Source organism: Xenopus laevis, chromosome 1S (assembly GCF_017654675.1).
Source record: "Xenopus laevis strain J_2021 chromosome 1S, Xenopus_laevis_v10.1, whole genome shotgun sequence".
In the NCBI taxonomy this organism is placed as follows: Eukaryota; Metazoa; Chordata; class Amphibia; order Anura; family Pipidae; genus Xenopus; species Xenopus laevis.
Window position 1 is genome coordinate 108,033,936 of NC_054372.1, and position 23,920 is coordinate 108,057,855.

At 42.0% G+C, this 23,920-nt stretch overlaps 1 pseudogene; it reads left to right on the top strand.

Moving 5' to 3' along the window:
- Positions 1 to 23,920, top strand: part of LOC108704809 — a 136,542-nt pseudogene that overhangs the window by 46,245 nt on the left and 66,377 nt on the right.

Below are 23,920 nucleotides of genomic sequence, written 5' to 3' on the forward strand. Positions count from 1 at the left end.
TGCATGGTCGCAGACCTCCGTCCTTCTTTTCGACAAAGAAAAATCCAGCACCAGCAGGGGAGGAAGAAGGGCGGATGAAGCCTCTTTGGAGATTCTCCTGAATGTAGGTCTTCATGGCAGCCATCTCAGAGGGGGAAAGAGGATAGGTGCGACCCCGGGAGGCATGGAACCAGGAAGAAGTTCGACCGGACAGTCATAGGGTCGGTGAGGAGGAAGAGTCTCTGCAGAGCCCTTATTGAAGACATCAGCAAAATCTTGATAGACGGATGGAAGGAACAAATTGGAAGAAACAGAAGAAACCTTGATAAGGGGTACGGCAGGTAAACAGTTCTGTTGGCAATAGGGGCTCCAGCGGGAGACTTGAGTGGAGGACCAGTCAATGACTGGATTATGGGAGCACAGCCAGGGGAGCCCCAAAACGAGTGGAGTTGAAGGGCAGTCGATGAGTAGAAAGGCCAATCTCTCCAGATGCATGGTGCCCACTCTAAGAGAAAGTTCAGCGGTGGTTTGAGAAATAATGGCCGAAGACAGAGGGCGGTCATCAATAGCCAACACTCGCAGAGGAGAGGCCAAGGGTTGTAGGGGAACCGCATGACGAGCAGCAAAAACTCTGTCCATGAAATTTCCAGCAGCACCAGAGTCCAGGAAAGCTTGCACTGGGATTTTCTGGCAACCGAATTGGATCTGTGCTGGAAGAAGGAAGCGTTGAGTAGAGGGTTGGGGAGAATAACAAACACCACCCAGATAGGTCTCCCCAAACCTACCTAGGTGTTGGCGTTTCCCGGCTTCACAGGGCACTCATGGGCGAAGTGCGATTTGCCCCCACAATACAGGCATAGGCCGGCAGCCCTTCTCCGTAGCTTCTCCTGTTCGGAAAGACGAGCCCGTCCGATCTGCATGGGTTCCTCAGTAGATGGAGCAGAGGAAGCAGAAGCCGCAGGAGAAGGAGAGGGGAAAGCAGTAGCCGGATTGAAGCGTAGGGGTCTCTGGAAGCGGGGAGCCAGGGTGGATTGGAACCGGGGATACTTCTTCGAACGCTCTCTGTTGAGCTCGACTTGAAATTCCCTCTGTCGGGTGTCAACCTTTATAGCCAGCGCCACCAGATCCTCCCACTGAGAAGGAATTTCCCGGGAGACCAAGTCGTTCTTAATACGCATGGCTAGGCCGTTGTAGAAGGCGGCATGGTACCCATCATTGTTCCAGGTGGTCTCCGCCACTAGGGTGCGGAACTCGATAGCGTACTCTGGAACAGAGCGAGTGCCTTGCTGGATCTGGAACAGGCGAGCCGAGGATGCCATAGCTCGACCAGGGGCATCAAAGACGATCCGAAGTTCACGGATGAAGGCTCTGGCGTTGTCAATCAAAGGGTCCCCCTTCTCCCACAGAGGTGATGCCCACTCCAAAGCCTTCCCCTGCAGGCGAGTAATCATGTACCCCACTTTAGCTCGTTCGGATACAAACTGTCCTGGCAGCAGGGCGAACTGGATCTCGCACTGGTTGATGAAACCTCTGCATGCATCAGGATCGCCGCTGTAGAGGGGAGGCGCAGGAATGCGAGGTTCCGAAGGCTGGAGTGGGCTTGCAGGAACGGCCACAGGGACCGGGGCCACAGGTGACAATGCCGACAACTTGTCCAGAATAGCTTCTAGAGCCTGACCGAAGTGAGACTGCTGGGCTTCGTATGACTGCATGCGGGAAGCCAAACCGCGGATAGCGCCACCGACATCAGGTGGAGCTGGGGTCTCCTCCGAAGGGTCCATGGCCCAACTATACTGTAATGGGCCCGAAGGCACAGTAATAGTGTAGACCAAAGAGGAGACCAGACCAGGTTCGAGGTACAAGAGGGTTTATCCAAAGAATCGTCAAAATACAGGCAAATAGGTCAGACCAGGCAGAAGACAAGCAGAATCGAAAAACAGGCAGAAATCGGTAAACAAGATTCAATATAGAAGATAACACCCAGGAACTCTGTAGCAGGAACATATAGTTGGGCAAGGACTGGAAGGGGAAGTGCGTTTAAGTAGTCCCTGGGTTGGCGCCAATTTTGACGCGCTTGCGTCAGACGACGCCGGCGCCCGATTCTGACGCCGGCGTCCATTCCGTCGCCGACGACCAATCCTGGAGTGGGAAAAAGGTGAGGTCATAGACCTGTGCCCAGCAGGAGCCATGTGGTGAGGCAGGCAGTCACCATCTTGGACGCCATCTTGAGAACATGAGATAGATTCCATTACAGTCTGCCCCCAGGTAGCCATGGCAGGGTATATCTGCAAACATTCAGTTTTTCTTATATCTTATGGCATGAACACAGGGGTTAAGGGCAGAGCCCGTTGCCCCCTTCTGCTTCACCACTCCATAATATAATCAACCTAATGACATACAAGTTAAGTGGCAGGTGGAAGGCACCTACATGACTTTGCACACTGTATGGTTTATAGTATATGACCCCTAAATTGTCACACATTTTTCAAAAAGCTTATATACTGTATATATACTGTATGTTGGTGTGTGGGAGAATATTGTATCTCAACATTTCAGGCAAAAGTCAGACAACATTTCACACAAAATCTTAACCCTCACTTGCCTTAATGGGTAACATATTTTACAAACTGGAAGAGAGGTCTCTCCTTACTTTTGTTATCTCTCTTTCATCCTTCTATAATTGTAAAATGTGGAAAAATTGTGAATAAATTAAAAAAAAAAAAGCATAACCCTCATACAGAGGAAAATCCAGCCCCTGGCTTTTATGAGTAGATAGCCTGTGATGTTGTTTTTGTTTCATCAGGTAGAGTGTGGCAAATGTTGAAAGACTTTACTCTATTTACAGTGATTAGGGTGCCTAGTTTGGCATTCACTAGTACAGCCTGGTCAACAGGTGGATGCTTTGGTTGTATTATAGGGTTTATCCATAGTCCTTCACCTACCCATGGTAAAGGATGAAAGACATCTTTGAAGCAGTGAACCATACTTATTTTACTCTGTGCTAAATATTCTAGTTTCCTCTTGCCTTAAGGTTCTTTCACTTAAGAAAGCCAATAGTGATTTTTCCCCTACTTCGTACCTACAGTCATTTATCAGCAGTCAAGGTATCATGTATCTAAGACATATCCATTTGTCTCTAATGGTATCTAATGATTTACAGTTACATTTCCCACCGTGTATTGACGTTTGGTGACATTTTGTGCAGGTCAATGGACCTGAAATAAAAAAAAGACTAGAAACGAGCAGTAAATGGAAAGTCTGAAATGTATTATTTTAGTAACCTTTAGTGTGAGATAGTTTCTTTTAAGCAAATGCACTTTTGGTGACATCATATAAAGATTCAGCATTTTCAGGAGTATAAGAATAGATGCCTCAAGACTCATAGTAAATCATTACTACTTCTCTGAACTGACAGAGCCAGATTCAATCACTGACCTGTTACTACTGCTTCTCAATTGAGTATTCTGATATTTAGGGTGCAGAGCTAAAAGAATTACAATTAATACATAGTAGAGTTTACATTTTATTTTGTTTTAAAGTTTGACATTCATTGGTAGTATTGTGCAACATTCAACTTAATTTACCTATCCATCATAACCACTACAGCAAAACTCTGAAACCTACATCTACCTATATATGTGTAAGTTGTAAAAACTACAAAACAATCATTGGGGAAAAACATTAGAGGTTTCAAAGAGTGGGAAAGTGAAATATGCCACTTGAATTGAACTTTTTCTGGTAAAATACTTTATTAAGTGATACTTTACAGTATGCATAAAGATCGGGGTGGGAGGCAAGCCCCACAGCTGATCATATAATTTGGAGAACAAACCTCTTAAATTCGTTTTTGTTCTGTTTATATAACACAACACTAGGATGGCCAAATAAGTGTGTCACTGATTATTATATAATTTGTTTTAAAAACTCACAATGGACCAAAATGGAAGTTAATGTAATTTCATATGTAATGTTTGCTTCAGATCTGGTAACCTGTAGTGTTTAGCAACAGACCTTTTAAGAAATCATTCATTATAATGTCATACATTATGTTCTGTTCATGTTTATTGCTATGCAGCACTGCTAACATTAGAGGGTGCCCTCGAGAGCAGGCCAGAGAGTATCCCCGGCACTATGGTTTTAGCCATGTGGAGCAGAGTTTGAAGCTTTACAGCTTGTTAAATACTGTAAATGCTACAACCAAAACCTTCTGTGTGTGGGTCAAGACTTTACAGTAAACTATAGCCACAAATCAGGTGTTTATAAACAGAAGACAAGTTAGTGCTACAGGTTTCAAGAACTGGAGCAAATATTGATGATGCACTGGTTATTGCATCACTTCAAAGTATTTGAGAGAGCAGGGCCAAATTTGGATCATTTTGGTGGGGACCCTAGGCAATGTGGGCTTCTGGACTTGGCTGGCAAATTGTGTCTGCCTCTTCTGTTGGCTGACGCTTTAATGCTGCCTGCTCACCTGTCTATCCCTTGTTTCAACTGACCCTCAACATTTCATGGCACATTCTGGCCCCCAAGCATTTTCCTGACTGTCTCAATCCCATCAAAGATACCTCAGTTGGACCATCATGTGAACTTGTGAGGGGGTGGCCAGCCAGCGATGCATTATTGTATGCATTACAACGTATTTGTTGAATGTTTCCTAAAGGAAATTTACTACATTTATGATTTGAAAAAGAGGTGTCAAAGGAGGCTGAAAACGCAGGCGATATAAGCAAAAAAATAAAATAAAATTGTGGGAGCTGCTAGCATTGGAATGGCATACCAAGAATACTAGGAAAGTGCATGTTTAACACAAATAACAATTAAGGGTTGCATGTTTGCATTGCAATTTATCATCCTAATGTTGTCATCAAAGTTCATAAGCATATAAGGAACGAAAGACCCTTTTATGCTTCAAGTACTTTTTTTTCTTTTATTTCTTGCATTGTTGGAACAGGAAGTAGTTGCAGGAACTGCAAAATTTAAACAAGCAAAGAAATGAACAGGCATCCCAGCAAGCTAAACTGATCCAACAGCTTCAGGCTCTCAATTTGGACACTCAGGAAGATGCTCACACTACTGAAACAATCTCATACCAGAAGGTAAGTGTAACTAATTTCTAGACGATTTAGGGTGGGATTTGTACAGCAATGTTTTCCTTTATTTGTAACCTTGCTGTGACAATTGTAATATATAACCGTTTCTTTTTGCAAATTTAAAGTGAAATTCGAGAAACAGCAAAAAATTTGCAAAACGCCTTGAAGTCTATGGGCGTCAAAAGAATTATGACGCACAACTAATTTCGTCGAGATTGACACTTTTTATATGTGCGACTATTTGATCCAAATGCATTAAAGTCAAGGGGCGTCCAAAGAATTTTTTCTATACTGCTAATTAATTTGCTTGTGGAAATCCGATGCAAATTTATGTCTGGCGAATTAATTGCCCATCACTAGAGAACAGGTGTCAGATTGTTCGTATCACATTCTTAAACAAATGTAGTAAGCCATATATAGTATAAGACATTTAGGTCATTCATGTCTATTTATATTTACAATCTATATATCATTAACATTATTTTAAAACAGTATCAGTAGCAAAAAAGGAGTATCTGTTTAGTTCTTTCAACATTACATATGCCATTTTACTGTAGAGTAGTCTACAGTCCTTGTTTACTCAAGAATACGTTTTAAAACAGAACCTCTTAGCAACACTTCACTAGGACTTGAATGTCCTTTGTAACAGCTTTATTTTACCTGTGTTCGTGTGCATCTCTAAGTTAGAATAGGCAGGGCTTAAATTCTTCTGTACCCAGTGAAACATTAAACATTTCCAGGGCTAGACTGCCTTTGGCTAATCAGAGGATTAGAACTTCTGCTAATGTGAAAATAGGCAACTGCCACAGGAATAAAACAGTTGTAAAGCATGCCATGTTGTTTCTGAAGTGTTTAATAAATATCTACATATATATATATATATATGTTGGATTTACGCACACCATTACTGGCAACAACTGACCCGAGTGCTACTCACAAATATGTATAAGATGCAGATCCTGGAAACGTAAGTGCACATCAGGAGCCTTTAGACAAAAAAATTTTTGTTTAAAAGAAGAAACTTTTTATTAGAACATTTTAAAAGAACAGGCCAATCAGCAAAGCAAAAAAACTGCACTCACAGGACTACTTAAAGTGCAAAACTAATTAATATTTTATTTTGACGTTTCGGCTATTCACAGGAAGTGGCTTAAGTGAGCAGCCGAACCATCGAAATAAAATATTAATTTGTTTTGCACTATAAGAAGTCCTGTGAGTGCAGTTTTTTTACTTTGCTGGTTATCTATCTACATATAACCAGCACCCAGGTGATCGTGTTTCTGGATTTTTGTGTGCACCAGTTTTGGGTTGGATATATGTATGTAGCACCTATTTGGTGGTATTTTGTCAAATACCCACTAGCAGGGTAGAGCATTGTTACATGCGACTTACACAATAGGGTCAGGGCCTTCGCCATGTGGAAGTGTTCCCTCTATGGCGTAGTGCAACTACTCCCCCAGGCTACTGTGCACACAAAACATACAAAAGATGGGCGCCAGGCGGTTCTTGCAGTAAAACAGGAAAACGGTTTATTTAACTATGCACAAGGCAAGTGACCACAGGTTTGTTACTCACACAGAGCTGCAGGCATTAGACATTACTCACAGAGGAAAGATGTCCATTAGGCATTTGCAGTATTCACACACATTCCCTCCTGGAAGTTGTCAGGAAAGCAGCTTCTACCCTACAGTCCCTCTTCACTGAGGTCCCTGACTGGAGGCAACACACAGAGCCTCTGGGAAGCTACTTCAGCTGCTCTTTCTCTCTAACCTCTCTGCCTTTCTCTCCTAGAGAGACTATAACAAGTCTGGCCTAGTGTAACTATTCCTCATTCACGGGGTTTCCTGGTCCCCGACTTCTTCTCCAAAGCACATGGGCCTTTCTGGGTCTAGCTGTACCCAGGCTCTCCTGGGCACACCCAGCTGGATCACCATCCACAGGCCAAAGAGGAAGTGGCCACTCCCTACACACACTATATAGCAGTGTAGCAGGGGAGTGTCATTACACCTCTCAGCCAATAATGCTAAAGGTTATTCTGCTACAGGGTCTCTTACCCATTAACCCAAAGAAAGAATGAAAAGATTAACTCTCTATAGGGCCAATTAACCCTATAGGGCCCTACATGTGTATATTTATATATATATAAATTTTGTTGGCAGCTTTACAATGACTTGAATGTCTGTTATGAAATGGGCAAAGTCCACTGAGGCTCAACTCCGGCAGAGTAATATTGCAGCTACATCAAAAGGAACAGCAGATTAGCCGGCTCCAAGTGAAACTTCAAGAAGCCCTCAGTGCTTTACCCCAAGTCACCTCAAGAACGCCGGGGCGCGCGCCATAGAGGAACTGGCAGAGCAAGGGAAAGGAGCAGCGCAGCGGGCGTCCATGGCGAAGGAGCAGTGTTGGACCCCGCTGCTCACTAGACCACCAGGGTAAGGTTCCTTTACACACAGGTACAGCATTAAGAACTGTAATGTTTTTATTTTTCATGATTGCTTGGCCAGACCAGCATTATTATTAGATATGGGTTGCTTTCTCTTTCTATTGTGGATATTGACATTCTCTTTTAACCTTCTGACTGCAGAGAGAGACAGCACGCATTGGATAAGGTTTCCTCTTCCTCAGAGAGAACATCATATTAGCCGTTAGTTAACCCTAGTATTAATTATGCATGTTGCAATAACTAGTAACACTAGTGCACAATAATGCTAGGTAAGATACACATTGCTTAAAGCAAGAAATGTTAATTCTTTTTTTTTATGTACACTGTTACTACCTACGTTTTTTTGCAAGCATTGCATCTTATTTTGTTTCTTTGCTGATGCTTGTCATGGAGGTGCCACTTTAAATGTATGTATTGTTGGGTGTGACTTTAAGGGGTTAGACACCCTGCCTCTCAGTTTGTCACTAACCCACAGGTTAGACTGACACAACCACACACCAAAGACAGCTCCAGCACCTACTGGCACCACACAGTTACTTCACGTATTGGGAAACCGCCAACTATTAGGCATCAACAAAACTCTGTTTCATAACAGTCAAAGAGTTAGCTTCCACTAATTCACCATAACTCTAGCAGTACATGGGTTAATTTATCATATCTGTGGGATGTCTGATAAACCAGTCCCCAGAAACCATCTCTCTCTTGTGGGTGTAGGATTTCCCTGTTTGGTATCACCAGGAGAAGTGACCTCATAACCGATATTTGATTAATGACGGTGTGAACTCCTAGTCAGGGAGTATATGGATATAATTTTGTAATCCACATATTTTTCCATACCTGACCCCTACATTTCTTGGTTTACCAGCCATCTCCTTTGATAAATAGTTCAAAAGGAAACAAACTGATATCAGCTGGAAAATTCTGTCTGGCCAGAAAATCCTGTGGCAATACGAATTCATGAACTACTTACACAGCTCCCTGCTGAAGTGCAGGGAGGATTGTTGTGTGCTTGAAAGCAAATGGACCAGGTTTAACAACCCTTACAATGCTAGAGCCCTACTGCTCTGGCATGGCAATGGCCATTACTATAGACCAAGTAAATGGTTTGGGGATTATGTAATAAAAGGTGCCAATTTTATTAAATCCCTTTATACCCATAGCAACCATCTGCAGGTAGCATTTATGGGTCACCTAGTTAAAAGCAAATATATTATTGGATGCTAACAGTAAAGCTGGCCATACACTATAAGATATTCTTAAGGTCACCAAATTAGCAGATCTTTCCCATGATATGCGTGATATTAAGCTACAATGACTAAATCAGAAATACTAAATATAAATAAGCAAATATGACCGCTTACTTAAAAGAAAATTTCTCTTTTAAATGGGCAAAGCCTAATATTAAATACCTACGTATAACAATTCAGGCGGATATTTCAAAAGCTTATCAAGATAATTACTTACCTTTGCTAACCTCAATACAAAAGTCACTTTTCAATTGGGATAAATTAGGACTCGCGTGGCTGGGAAGAATTCAAGCAATTAAAATCTTTATAGTTCCGAAATTCCTCTACTTGTTTCAAGTGCTCCCAAAACTTGCCCCTAAAACCTTTTTCACATTCGTAAAATCTTTAATTTCTAGATTAATTTGGAAGGGAAAAACACCTAGAATTAAAAAATTACTAGTCCTACCTAAAGACAAGGGGGGACTAGGTCTGCCAGACATTTACCGTTATTATGTTTCTGCTCATCGCCTTCGTGTTCTGGAATGGTGCTCTAAGGACAAAGAAAAAGATTGGATTATTCTTGAGCAGACCTTAGTCAAATACCCTTTAGAAAATACTTTATTGATAGAAAAGAGATCTTTAGTGCGGGACATTTCCGACCACCCTTTAATGAAGACAGCATTATTCCTTTCTCTATATATATTACAACCCTTGATGTGTAATCCAGAATGTATTATTTTATTTATTTTCATACAAACAATTAAATTGAAAGATTGGTCTAGAATTTTAACTCCTTGGGAACAGATGTTAATGTCTTCGCTAAAAATTACTCATCAAAGATTTATAAATTACTTCTAGTTCATTCGTCCAAAAAAATTCTGTACAAAATGGGAAAAAGAACTAAACGTAAAAATTACAACATTAATGTGGAATAAAATTATATCACTAAAATTATATCACTACATTTAAAGATTTCAGGGCATCAAAGGCTAGCGAAGCTGCATATAAACTAATTACTAAATGGCATTACGCCTTGGCTAGGTTAAGTAAAATGAGCCCGAACATGTCTAGTTTGTGCTGGAGGTGTAATGTCACAGAAGGTTCCCACCATATTTGGCTCACATGTTCAGCCCTGGAATAATTTTGGACATTGGTAATTTTTATAATTAAAAAATTACTAACCCTAGTCTAGATATTAACAATCAAACACAAATATTATTGAATTTTGAGAATGACAAATTAATTTCAAATTGTCTTACTGCATTTACTACACGCGGCTAAAGCACTCATTCCACAAAAAAAATGGAAATCGACAGAAGCACCAACGATTACCGATCAAACAAATGGAAGAAATTACCCACATAATACATAAAAAGAGTTGTCAATTCTGGGACTTATGGTCACCTTGGATAAACTTTATGGAATCATTAACTTTCCAAATAAAATAAATCAGGTTTATGTTATGGGTAATTATTGATCATTATGTGTTAAACCAGTGAGAGAGAATATTTATGACACAACTGTGGGTCAAATCATGCTGTTTAGGATAAGATTATTAATATTTTTTTTCACCTGTTATTGCATACTGATTATTCCTTATCCCGTTTCCTTTCTTTTTTTTTTGTATCCCCCCCTTTTCTTTCTTCCTTCTATTTTGTGAAAATCACGAAATAAAGAATATAAAAAAAAGCTACAATGACAGGAATACCTTGATCTGATTTGAAAATGAAACTTGCCTGATCAACCTCTTAAATCTTCCAGTGTATGGCCACCTTTACTTGATCTGGCCAAGCTTCCTGTCGTTTTATTACATATGGAGATATGATTTTTGCAGGTATACAGTAGTGCATAGCTATGTTTTTTTCTAGCCTGTTAATGGTTATTTTATAAAGCCTTGCCCCTCAGCTTAGATAGTGTACACGTCAAAGATGAGAATTTTGACCTAGGTGTTAATGATGATAATAGGAGCCCATCTGCAGGGTCTCTGTTTTTCACACTTTCAGTATTCTTTTCTTTTCTTTTAGTCTTTGTTCCATTTATTGCCTCCTGCTGTCTTTTCTTATTAGCAAGTTGGCCGTTAAGATCCCCTTCTAGCTGCCTAGTCTATTGCCCTTATGGTTTTCCTTATGGTTGGCACAATCAACAGCAAGGATGGCAGCTTAGATAGTAGGGATGCACCGAATCCAGGATTCGGTTGGGATTCGGCCAGGATTCAGCCTTTTTCAGCAGGATTTGGATTGAGCCGAATCCTTGTGCCTGGCTAAACCGATTCCAAATCCTAATTTGTATATGTAAATTTGCATATGCTAATTAGTGGTGGGGAGGGAAATCATGTGACTTTTCGTCACAAAACAAGAAAGTAAAACTTTTTTTAAAAAAAATTTCCCCTTCCTGCCCCTAATTTGCAGATGCAATTTTTGATTCGGATCAGTATTCGGCCGAATCTTTCATGAAGGATGCAGGGATTGGGCTGAATCCCAAATAGTGCATCCTTATTAAATAGTATTCAGAGCCCCCACTAGCTGCTCCTTTTTTTAAAATGGTGGCATGCTGTGTTGCTGTTGCCTACCCCTCATTCCAGTCCTGATGGTATTTTGTAAAATTTCTTGAAATGTATTTAATACATTATAACCATATACTCTCCTTAATAGTTTCTCTTTAACACTGGATTTATTGTCATATGATGTGGAGGCAACACACACATTGGAATGCTGAAGGTGTATTTGTTTTGATTGTTTGTTTCCTAGTTTTGCTGATGACCTAGATGTTAGAAGAAGTCTAAAATAACAATGCTGGAGTGGAGAATAGATATGATTAGAAGTAGAACAAAGGCCCTTTTTTACAGCACAAATACAGCTGTAGTCAAAGCTTGCTTCTGCAAATCACAGAGCCCAAGAGCTCCTGAAAGAATGTCAAGAAGGATTATTGTCCTTCCTCACAGTACTTTCTGCTCTGCTTACTCTTCGTTAGAGATGTCGCGAACTGTTCGCCGGCGAACTTGTTCGCGCGAACATCGGGTGTTCGCGCTCGCCGGAAGTTCGCGAACGTCGCGCGACGTTCGCCATTTTGGGTTCGCCATTGTTGGCGCTTTTTTTTGCCCTCTCACCCCAGACCAGCAGGTACATGGCAGCCAATCAGGAAGCTCTCCCCTGGACCACTCCCCTTCCCTATAAAAACCGAAGCCCTGCAGCGTTTTTTCACTCTGCCTGTGTGTGCTGAAGAGATAGTGTAGGGAGAGAGCTGCTGCCTGTTAGTGATTTCAGGGACAGTTGAAAGTTTGCTGGCTAGTAATCGTTTCGATACTGCTCTGTTATTGGAGGGACAGAAGTCTGCAGGGGTTTGAGGGACATTTAAGCTTAGGTAGCTTTGCTGGCTAGTAATCTACCTTCTACTGCAGTGCTCTGTATGTAGCTGCAGTGGGCAGCTGTCCTGCTTCTGATCTCATCTGCTGACTGCTGCAATAACAGTAGTCCTTGTAAGGACTGCTTTTATTTATTTTTTTGTTGTTTTACTACTACTACTACTACTACTATAAGAGCCCAGTGCTATTAGTCTAGCAGTGTTGGGGAGTGGGACTGGTGTGCTAATCTGCTGCTCCTAGTAGTTCAGCAGCACCAACTTTAATTTTTTTTTTTAATATTCATTTTTTTTTATTTTACTTTTTTTATTTTACTACCGCTGTAGTAGTGTATAAGTTGACCTTTTAGGCATTATTTGCCCTGTAGGCATTTTTTGCCCAGTGTGTTATTCAACCAACTGCCATCTAGCTGTGTGACCTTGTTCACATTCTGTCTAAATATCCATAATATTACCGTCTCCAGAAAAAACACCGGAGTGACTTTTTTCAAGCAGCCATAATATATTTTACGTAATCCGTATCCATCGCTGTAGTAGTGTATAAGTTGACCTTTTAGGCATTATTTGCCCTGTAGGCATTTTTTGCCCAGTGTGTTATTCAACCAACTGCCATCTAGCTGTGTGACCTTGTTCACATTCTGTCTAAATATCCATAATATTACCGTCTCCAGAAAAAACACCGGAGTGACTTTTTTCAAGCAGCCATAATATATTTTACGTAATCCGTATCCATCGCTGTAGTAGTGTATAAGTTGACCTTTTAGGCATTATTTGCCCTGTAGGCATTTTTTGCCCAGTGTGTTATTCAACCAACTGCCATCTAGCTGTGTGACCTTGTTCACATTCTGTCTAAATATCCATAATATTACCGTCTCCAGAAAAAACACCGGAGTGACTTTTTTCAAGCAGCCATAATAAATTTTACGAGATCCGTATCCACCGCTGTAGTAGTGTATACGTTGATCTTGTGGGCAGTATTTGCACAGTGTTTTCTTCAACCCGCCATCTAGCTGTGTGAGCTTGTTCACATTTTGTCTAAATATTGATAATATTATCGTCTCTAGAAAAACCACTTGAGTTACTTTTTTTCAAGCAGCATTCATATATTTTACGTAATCCGTATCCACCGCTGTAGTAGTGTATACGTTGACCTTGTAGGCATTATTTGCACAGTGTTTTCTTCAACCCGCCATCTAGCTGTGTGAGCTTGTTCACATTTTGTCTAAATATTGATAATATTATCGTCTCTAGAAAAACCACTTGAGTTACTTTTTTTCAAGCAGCATTCATATATTTTACGTAATCCGTATCCACCGCTGTAGTAGTGTATACGTTGACCTTGTAGGCATTATTTGCACAGTGTTTTCTTCAACCCGCCATCTAGCTGTGTGAGCTTGTTCACATTTTGTCTAAATATTGATAATATTATCGTCTCTAGAAAAACCACTTGAGTTACTTTTTTTCAAGCAGCATTCATATATTTTACGTAATCCGTATCCACCGCTGTAGTAGTGTATACGTTGACCTTGTAGGCATTATTTGCACAGTGTTTTCTTCAACCCGCCATCTAGCTGTGTGAGCTTGTTCACATTTTGTCTAAATATTGATAATATTATCGTCTCTAGAAAAACCACTTGAGTTACTTTTTTTCAAGCAGCATTCATATATTTTACGTAATCCGTATCCACCGCTGTAGTAGTGTATACGTTGACCTTGTAGGCATTATTTGCACACTGTTTTCTTCAACCCGCCATCTAGCTGTGTGAGCTTGTTCACATTTTGTCTAAATATTGATAATATTATCGTCTCTAGAAAAACCACTTGAGTTACTTTTTTTCAAGCAGCATTCATATATTTTACGTAATCCGTATCCACCGCTGTAGTAGTGTATACGTTGATCTTGTAGGCATTATTTGCACACTGTTTTCTTCAAACTGCCATCTAGCTGTGTGTATTATCGTTTCCAGAAAAACCAACTGAGTTTTTGTTGTTGTTGTTTTTTTAAAAATAATGCCAGGCAAAGGCAGGCCGCCACGCAGAGGCCGTGCTAGGGGCCGTGCTGCTATGCAATCCTGTGGCCCTAGCAAATTGCCCAGTTTTAAAAAGCCAATGACCCTGAACTCCCAAAATGCTGAAGAGGTAGTTGACTGGCTTACACAGCACACCCCATCCTCTACCGTTTTTAACTTTACCACAACATCCTCCTCATCCTCCACTGCTATGGCCACCCCACGTAACACTTCCTCCACCACCGGTGCCCCTTCTTCACTGGAGTCAGAGGAGTTATTTTCCCATGAGTTTCTTGAACTGAGTAATGCGCAACCATTATTGCCAGAAGAAGATGAAGGAGATGAGGACCTTACACCAGATTTAATTCTGGCAGAGAACACGATAGAGATGGACATAATGAGTGATGAGGAGGAGGTCCCCGCTGCTGCTTCCTTCTGTGATGTGTCAGAAGAAATTGATGCATCTGAGGAGAATGATGATGAGGAGATTGATGTTTTGTGGGTGCCTAGTAGAAGAGAGCAAGAGGAGGGTAGTTCAGATGGAGAGACGGAGAGTCAGAGAGGCAGTAGGAGAATAAGACTTAGAAGAAGCAGGGAGGACAGCCCGCAGGGATCAGTAGGGCAACAACATGTATCGGCACCTGTGTTCAGCCGGCCAACGCACCCGCCATTGCCGCCAATGCCGCCAACTTCTACTGTTACCGCCAGATCGCACACTTCCAAAAAGTCAGCAGTGTGGGATTTTTTTAATGTGTGTGCCTCTGACAAAAGCATTGTAATTTGCAATGAGTGCAGTCAGAAACTGAGCCTTGGTAAGCCCAACAGCCACATAGGTACAACTTCTATGCGAAGGCACATGAGCGGCAAGCACAAAGCACTTTGGGAGCAACACCTCAAAGGCAACAGGCAAACTAAAAGCCACACTCCTTCTGGTCCAGCATCTTACTGCTCTACCTCTGCTCTCCTTGACCCGTCTGAACCACCCTCCACTCCGCCTTCCACCTTGACCACCTGTTCCCATTCCCAGTCATCTGCCACCAGCCAAGTTTCTGTGAAGGCCATGTTTGAGCGTAAGAAGCCAATGTCTGACTGTCACCCCCTTGCCCGGCGTCTGACAGCTGGCTTGTCTGCACTCTTAGCCCGCCAGCTTTTACCATACCAGCTGGTGGACTCTGAGGCCTTCCGCAAATTTGTAGCAATTGGGACACCGCAGTGGAAGGTACCCAGCCGCAATTTTTTTTCTAAAAAGGGAATACCACACCTGTACCAACATGTGCAGAGCCAAGTTACCGCATCTCTGTCACTTAGTGTTGGGCCAAAGGTCCATATGACTACTGACGCATGGTCCTCCAAGCATGGTCAGGGCAGGTATGTCACCTACACTGCCCACTGGGTGAACTTGGTAATGGCTGGGAAGCAGGGAATGGGTAGCTCAACAACAACAGTGGAGTTGGTGTCACCGCCACGGATTGCACGCGGTTCTGCCACCACCTCTACTCCTCCATCGCTCTCTACCTCGTCTTCTTCCTCTTCTTCTTCTTACTCTGCTGCTGGGTCCTCCTTCTCCTCCTCCACACCTGTGCACCCCCAGCTCCCCCTAGGCTATTCGACGTGCCAGGTACGCCGTTGTCACGCTGTCTTGGGGATGACGTGCCTGGAAAGCAAAAACCATACCGGATCTGTACTCCTGTCATCTCTGCAGTCACAGGCCGATCGGTGGCTGACCCCACACCAACTGCAGATCGGAAAAGTGGTGTGTGACAATGGAAGCAATCTGTTGGCAGCGTTGAGACTGGGCAATTTAACACATGTGCCCTGCATGGCACATGTGTTAAATTTAATAGTCCAACGTTTTGTCTCCAAGTACCCAGGATTCCAGGACGTTCTCACCCAGTCCAGAAAGGTGTCGGCCCATTTCAGACGTTCCTACACAGCCATGGCACGCCTTGCTGACATTCAGCAGCGCTACAACATGCCAGTCAGGCGTTTGATTTCTGACAGCCAGACTCGCTGGAATTCAACGCTCCTTATGTTGGAACGTCTGCTGCAACAACAAAGGGCCGTCAACGAGTACCTTTTTGAACTGGGTGGTAGGACTGGATCTGCAGAGCTGGGGATTTTTTTCCCCCGTTACTGGGTGCTTATGCGCGATGCCTGCAGGCTCATGCGACCTTTTGAAGAGGTGACAAATATGGTCAGTCGCACCGAAGGCACCATCAGCGACCTAATACCCTTCGCTTTCTTCCTGGAGCGTGCCGTGCGACGAGTGACAGATGAGGCTGTAGACCAGCGTGACGAGGAGCTGGAAGCGCGCGATTTCTGGTCGGAATCACCAGAACGAACCCAGGCACCTGCTGCAACGCAGGGAGAGGTGCCAGAAGTGGAGTCAGAGGAGGAAGGTGGCTTTGTGGAGGAGGAGGAGGAGGACCAACAGGAGCAGGCTTCCCAGGGGGCTAGTGGTGACCTTTTGGGGACCCCTGGTCTTGTACGTGGCTGGGGGGAGGAGACCGTGGATGATGCAGTCCTTGATAATGAGGAAGCGGAGATGGATAGCTCTGCATCCAACCTTGTGAGAATGGGGTCTTTCATGCTGTCATGCCTGTTGAAGGACCCCCGTATCAAGAGGCTTAAGGAGAAGGACCTGTACTGGGTCGCAACGCTACTAGACCCTCGGTACAAGCATAAAGTGTCAGAAATGTTACCAACATACCACAAGTCCGAAAAGATGCGGCATTTACAAACCAGCCTGCAAAACATGTTGTACAATGCTTTTAAGGGTGATGTCACTTCAGGAACTCATCAACATTCCAGGGGCAGAGGTGCCAGTAATCCTGCCACGAGCGCACCTGCAAGGACAAAGCCCTTTGGCCAGTCTGTAACGTCAGACATGCAAATGTTTTTCTGTCCAAGGCAGCGCCACAACCCTTCTGGATCCACCCTCAAAGAACGCCTCGACCGGCAGGTAGCGGACTACCTGGCATTAACTGCAGATATCGACACTCTGAGGAGCGATGAACCCCTGGACTACTGGGTGTGCAGGCTTGATCTGTGGCCAGAGCTGTCACAATTTGCCATGAACCTCTTGTCTTGCCCAGCCTCAAGTGTGCTCTCAGAAAGGACCTTCAGTGCAGCAGGAGGGATTGTAACTGAGAAGAGAACTCGCCTAGGTCACAAAAGTGTCGATTACCTGACCTTTATTAAAATGAATGAGGGGTGGATCTCGGAGGGTTACTGCACGCCGGAAGACTTGTTCTGACTTCTATGCAGCTGTCCTTCTCTTCAAGCCTCATGACTCCACACACAGCTGTCCTTTAGCGTCCTCCTCCCTCCGCCACCGTTACAAACTAGGGTGCAAACCCTACTGGTTTAATTTTTTCTGGCCTCTGTGCTTCAGTGGCTGCAACCAAAAAAACTGGGCAAACAATGTCTACAAGGTCAACGTATGGCAAAAAATGACTATTTTCAGCATTTATATGGCATATTTTTTCTGGCAACTGTGCTTCAGTGGCTGCGACCAAAAAAATGCATATTTTCTGCATTTATATGGCATAATTTTTCTGGCCTCTGTGCTTCAGTGGCTGCAACCAAAAAAATTTATATTTTCAGCATTTATATGGCATAATTTTTCTGGCAACTGTGCTTCAGTGGCTGCGACCAAAAAAATGACTATTTTCAGCATTTATATGGCATATTTTTTCTGGCCTCTGTGCTTCAGTGGCTGCGGCCAAAAAAACTGGGCAAACAATGCCTACAAGGTCAACGACGTTGACCTTGTAGGCATTGTTTGCCCAGTTTTTTTGGCCGCAGCCACTGAAGCACAGAGGCCAGAAAAAATATGCCATATAAATGCTGAAAATAGTCATTTTTTGCCATACGTTGACTCAACGTATATGGCAAAAAATGACTATTTTCAGCATTTATATGGCATATTTTTTCTGGCAACTGTGCTTCAGTGGCTGCGACCAAAAAAACTGGGCAAACAATGCCTACAAGGTCAACGTATGGCAAAAAATGACTATTTTCAGCATTTATATGGCATATTTTTTCTGGCAACTGTGCTTCAGTGGCTGCAACCAAAAAAACTGGGCAAACAATGTCTACAAGGTCAACGTATGGCGAAAAATTACTATTTTCAGCATTTATATGGCATATTTTTTCTGGCAACTGTGCTTCAGTGGCTGCGTCCAAAAAAACTGGGCAAACAATGCCTACAAGGTCAACGTATGGCAGTTGTTTAAAGAGAACAGTAGATTACTAGCCAGCAAAGCTACCTAAGCTAAAATGTCCCTCAAATCCCTGCAGACTTCTGTCCCTCCAATACAGAGCAGTATCAAGCAGATTACTAGCCAGCAAACTTACTATCATCTGTCCCTGAAATCACTAACAGCTCTCCCCCTACACTATCTCTTCCAAGCACACACAGGCAGATTTTTCAGATACATTTTTGCCCTTGATCCCCCTCTGGCATGCCACTGTCCAGGTCGTTGCACCCTTTAAACAACTTTAAAATCATTTTTCTGGCCAGAAATGTCTTTTTTAGATGTTAAAGTTCGCCTTCCCATTGAAGTCTATGGGGTTCGCGAACCGTTCGCGAACCGCTCGCGTTTTTGCGCAAGTTCGCGAATATGTTCGCGAACTTTTTTTCCGACGTTCGCTACATCCCTACTCTTCGTGCTAATAACAGCTTTACAATTTATTTTCATAATAAAATCCAATGTTTTGTAAGTAATTCAGACTTCTGCTCTTTTAAATCTTTTTCACCAAAAAACTCCAGAAACAGTGTTTTCCGGTTGTGGAAATAATTGAGATATTTTTGTAGCAATCTTAAAGAACAAAACATAACATTGGAGAAAGTGCTTTTCCCTAGAACATAGTATGTTACTGACATTGTTAGTATGTATTCCTTCCTAATCCTAGATTTAATCTTTTTTTTCCCTACTATACAAGGTTGTGGTTTAGTGGTGCAGCACTGAATACCACAATTTTAAAGAAAAGTGGCTGGATTTAATCATGGCCATATGATCCAAGCAAATCCACATTTGTGCCTTTGGTCAGAAATGTTTTTGTCATCTCATGGCTCATAAAGCTCACATAGTAACCTGGTAAATACAGTGATCGTCGAGAGATGTTTTTTAAGTGTTACAAGGAAGCCATTTCCTATAGAGCAAATAATTAAAAATTGTATATAATGGTAATTAAAATGCATAACTCCATATTAGCAAAACAATGCATTTGGGTTTATTTAACGTTTAAATGAGTTTAGTAGATTTAAGATATTGGCCTTTTAAATTATGGAGAAAACTCTTATCCAGAAAGCTCTAGGCCCCAAGCAGTCTGGATAAGAGATACCAAAAACTGTTTTTGTCAATTTTGGAAAGAAAAGAGGACTTAAGTTGACTATTCAGACAAAGTCAGCAACTCTGATGGGCCTCAAGGTGGGTTCGCTTGGCAAGATTGCCAACTATGCAGATATTTCCATGTATGGCCAGCTTTATTCCTCATGTAAACCCATTAGGCTGGTGGAACAGGGGGAAATTAGCTTCCAAGCTATAAATCTTTGCTACTGCAGGTAACAAGAATGTGGGATGGCATTCACGTAGTTTCGTTTCCCGAAATTGCCTGACGTTTCCTCGTGAGGCAACTTTGGGCTTCTTCAGAAAGTAACAGCGCTGCAAATGCTGGGGAAGCATTTAGAGGAGGTTAAAGAAATTAAGAGGAGACTAAAGCTGTCCATAGACTCACAGATATACGCTTTGATTTTCTGAATGATAATTTTTGTACTGTGATGACTGGTCAATTAGTCGACTTGACAGTTTAGAAAATTTCTGTCAAATAATATCTTTGCATGTATTAGCTATCTGACAATAACCATTGTTTACTGCTCAAATTATTTTCGGGACATAACTTTCATAGAATCTTTTTGTTATCGTAAGGCCAAGCTTATCTTGAAACAATCTTTTAAATATACACTTTGTCCAACGATTTCAAGCGATATCATCTAGTTGAAGCCAGGAAAACGGTGCGTAGCAGCTTGTTTGGCCTTGCAAACAATTGGACAATGGATAAATATTGCTGTGAACGATGGAAATCTTCTAACCTTCCCATTCGATTCTATAGATAAAAATCTATACATTTTATACATTCGATTTTCTGACCAATGACGGACGAAAAACCATTAGATGCCCGATTGTTCGGTGCCCACTAACCTCACGATAATTTGACCGATTTGTCTGTCTTCACCTTTGTAATTGCATGTCTGTGTGTAGACACGCATACATATGCACACACGTGCACACTAGAGACCTGTGCAGTACAATTGCCTATTTTACGAGTTGCCATAAATTCAGGTATAAAGACTCTAGTTGTTCTAGATTTTACATTTGAATGTCGTGCCAAATTCATACATTTTAATGGACTAAGTTTTGCTGGCTGCATCATTTTATACACAGCTTTAGATTAGCCCTGGATACTAGGCAAGTTTTTACTTGCTAAATTGCTACTAACAGGGACACTGGGTGGGGGATGTAACAATAGTATTTTTTAAGAAAATCCCCCTTGCGGGCGGCCATGTTGGAGCACATGCATTTGCACTCACTGTGTGCATGTGTGTGACTTGTTATTGGTTGAGGTCTCCTGATTCTACAGTAACCAGTATGCACAAAATGACCAAGCTAGGACACTCGCCTTTTGTATACATGCATGCTCCCTACTTGTGTGGGGACATAGCCCTCGCAAGAAAGAGTCACTGAAATGTTGAGGGTCCAGTTAAAAATAGGTGCAACTTCCAGTTTTTTTTACCAGAATTTCATTGTCCTTGCAAAAGACCCAATGTCCTATATGAGTTTAATTTAATGAAGTCAATTTTTAATCATGACAGTTTTGTTGGCTGAAGAAATATTTGTTTAGACAAATCTTTATGGCTCAGTTTACTTATTTGAGCAGCTTTACTGGTTACTCATTAATGACTTTAAATTGTTCTACTGTATGTGCATTTGTATACAGAATAGGGTTAAAATGACAACCTCCCTGGCTGTTATCTATTTAATGTCTTGCCAAATATCTTTAGGGAAGTCATGAAAATCTCATAAGACATGAATCAAACAAAGCACTCAAAATCATCCTCCATTTATTTCTGAGCAAATTGCATGCACAAGTACTTTAGGTGCCTCATCAGTAAGGCGATTTGCATGGGGAGGGGATTAGAAGTGGATTGGAAAATTATTAAATTACAAAACATACAGAATTGTCCACTGTGCCACAACCCTTGATGTGGTCCTCTCCCAATTGTTCTGCTTAAGCACCTATTGTTAAGGTGGTCTTACATGATATGATCCACTAGTTTGGCCAAATGAGCGGTTCTTTCCCCGATATGTCCATCAATGGCAGGGCTATATCAGGTTAATCCAATCGTTCAGCCCTAGGGCCAAATGATCAGATTATAATAAAGGAAATGGGTGCCGACAGGACGAGGACCACATCAACTAGCCAATGCAGTCTTCGATCACAAAGAAAAATCAGATTGATATCTGGCCGATTTTTTGACAGAGAGCAATCGGGGAGACCCGTTGGAATCATTTTAAAGGACCGATATAGGCAGCTTTAATCTGCATGTGTATGGCCACCTTTATACATAGGGCCCTAATTGGACAGATCTGCTGCTTCGGCGAACTCGTTAAACAAGCACATTTCTGCATATATACCTAGCTTAATATTCCTCTGCAATCACCATACAAACACACACTAGAATACTATCAATTATAGTTGTAGTTTATCTTTAAAATGTAAATTACGTGTATGATTAATAAATATTTAATTGTGTTTATTGAACAAATGCGGCCTGTGTCTAGCTGTCTTGTTTCTTATGTTTCCACGTGCACCTGCTGACATCAAAGATTGGTTTAGTGGAGAAAGCATACACGGAAACTCTGTAATTAGCTTGAATTGAATATTTTCATTTGTAATAGAAGATCTGACAGGTAGTGATGGGCGAATTTGCGGCGTTTCGCTTCGCCGAAAAATTCGCGAATTTCGCGCGAAATTCGCGAAACGGCGAAAAATTCGCGAAACGGCGCCGGCGTCTCGTTTTTGACGCCGGCGCCCGTTTTTGACGCCGGCGCCCGTTTTTCCGACGCCGGCGCCCGTTTTTCCGACGCCGGCGTCCGTTTTTCGAAAAAAAAATTTTGACGCCGGCGAATTTTTTCAGCGAATTTTCGCGGGAGTTTCGCGAATTTATTCGCTGGCGGCGAATCGCGCAAATTCGCCGCGAATTTGCGCCTGGCGAATAAATTCGCCCATCACTACTGACAGGCATGCTCTTTCTTCTGATATATATGTATATACTGTATATCTGTTGCAACTGCTAGAACAATCTTTTACATTTTCAAATGTAAGTCTCCTCAGTAAAAAAAAAACTGCTACTAAAATGTTCAAAGGATTGATCAGAGGGGAGCACAGGTAGCCTCAACGGGCAAGACATGCTTGTTTTGAACTGTAAACAGGTGCTACAGACTAAATCTCGCAGATTTTCGGACCATTCCAAAACACTGTGATGAAAACATTTCTTCATGGTAGTGCAAATAATTTCAAGAAGAGAAAAAAGTTATCATTATATTTATCATCATCAAAAAAATAACTGAATAATTTGAGAATTTGATGGTGAGAAAGATAATGTCCTTTTAGGTTTCTTTACATAATGCTATTTAGGCTTTTATCAACATGCTTGTTTTGCTGATGTTATTCTAATGTTAATAGCATTTTGAAAAGAATATGACATTGTTTATTCTGGGGATAATTGAGCCCCAACTGTCCAACAGCTCTACAGCAGGTTACCCTAAACTGTGTGTATACATATATAAATACACACATACTCACACTTTGTGTGGAATGTGTCATTCACATTATCATTTGGAATGATACTTTGGGGCAAATTTACTTACCGTGCCAGCGAAGGCTTTGTTGACATCGCAACACTTCACCAGTTGTAGATTCGCCAGGACAACACTAATTCGCGGAAATCCGAAGTTGCTTGCGAAGTTGCACTAGTGTTACTGCGGCAAGCAAATCGAAGTTATGCTAGCATTGGCTAATTTGCATATGGCGGGAAGTTAAAGTTAAATGGACATATATGTTGCAGCAAATACATTACATGCACAAAGCCAGGGAACCTTAAAATAAACTAGAGTTGCTATATTGCCCTATACATGTGCCCACTGTATAGTTTAGGTGCCATAAAAAAATTACGATCTTTTGCAGCCTATCACCCTGTAAAAAGTAAAAGACGCCAGAGTTTTTTGGGACTTTGAAAAAATGTCAACTATTATTTGACCAAGTCCTATCTACTCTACTGCACTTTGCATGGTCTGAGCTGGCAAAGGCAAGTCTGGCGCAAGAGGTAACGTTCAATCAGATGTCAATCTTATTGAATTAGCGTAGTTTCGTTCTTTCACCATTGCGCAACTTTGCCTGGTGTTAGGGTGCGGAGTACCGATAGATTCTATCTCCTTCGCTAGCGAAGTTATAAAAAAGACTTGTTAAGAGATCATATTCAAAGATTTGTCCTAGTAAATAGCATTATGAGCGGCAATCAGCATGGCTTTATGAAGGATAGGTCATGTGAGACAAATTTGATTGCTTTTGATGATGAGGTAAGTAAGATGCTGGATAGTGGGGGAGGGGGAGGCAGTAGATGTGTTCTATTTGGATTTTGCCAAAGGGTTTGATACAGTGCCCCATAAACGACTGCTTTCAAAACTAAGGTCTGTTGGGCTTAAGTTGTTTGCACATGGATAGGAAACTGGCTACAGGATCTTGTACAGA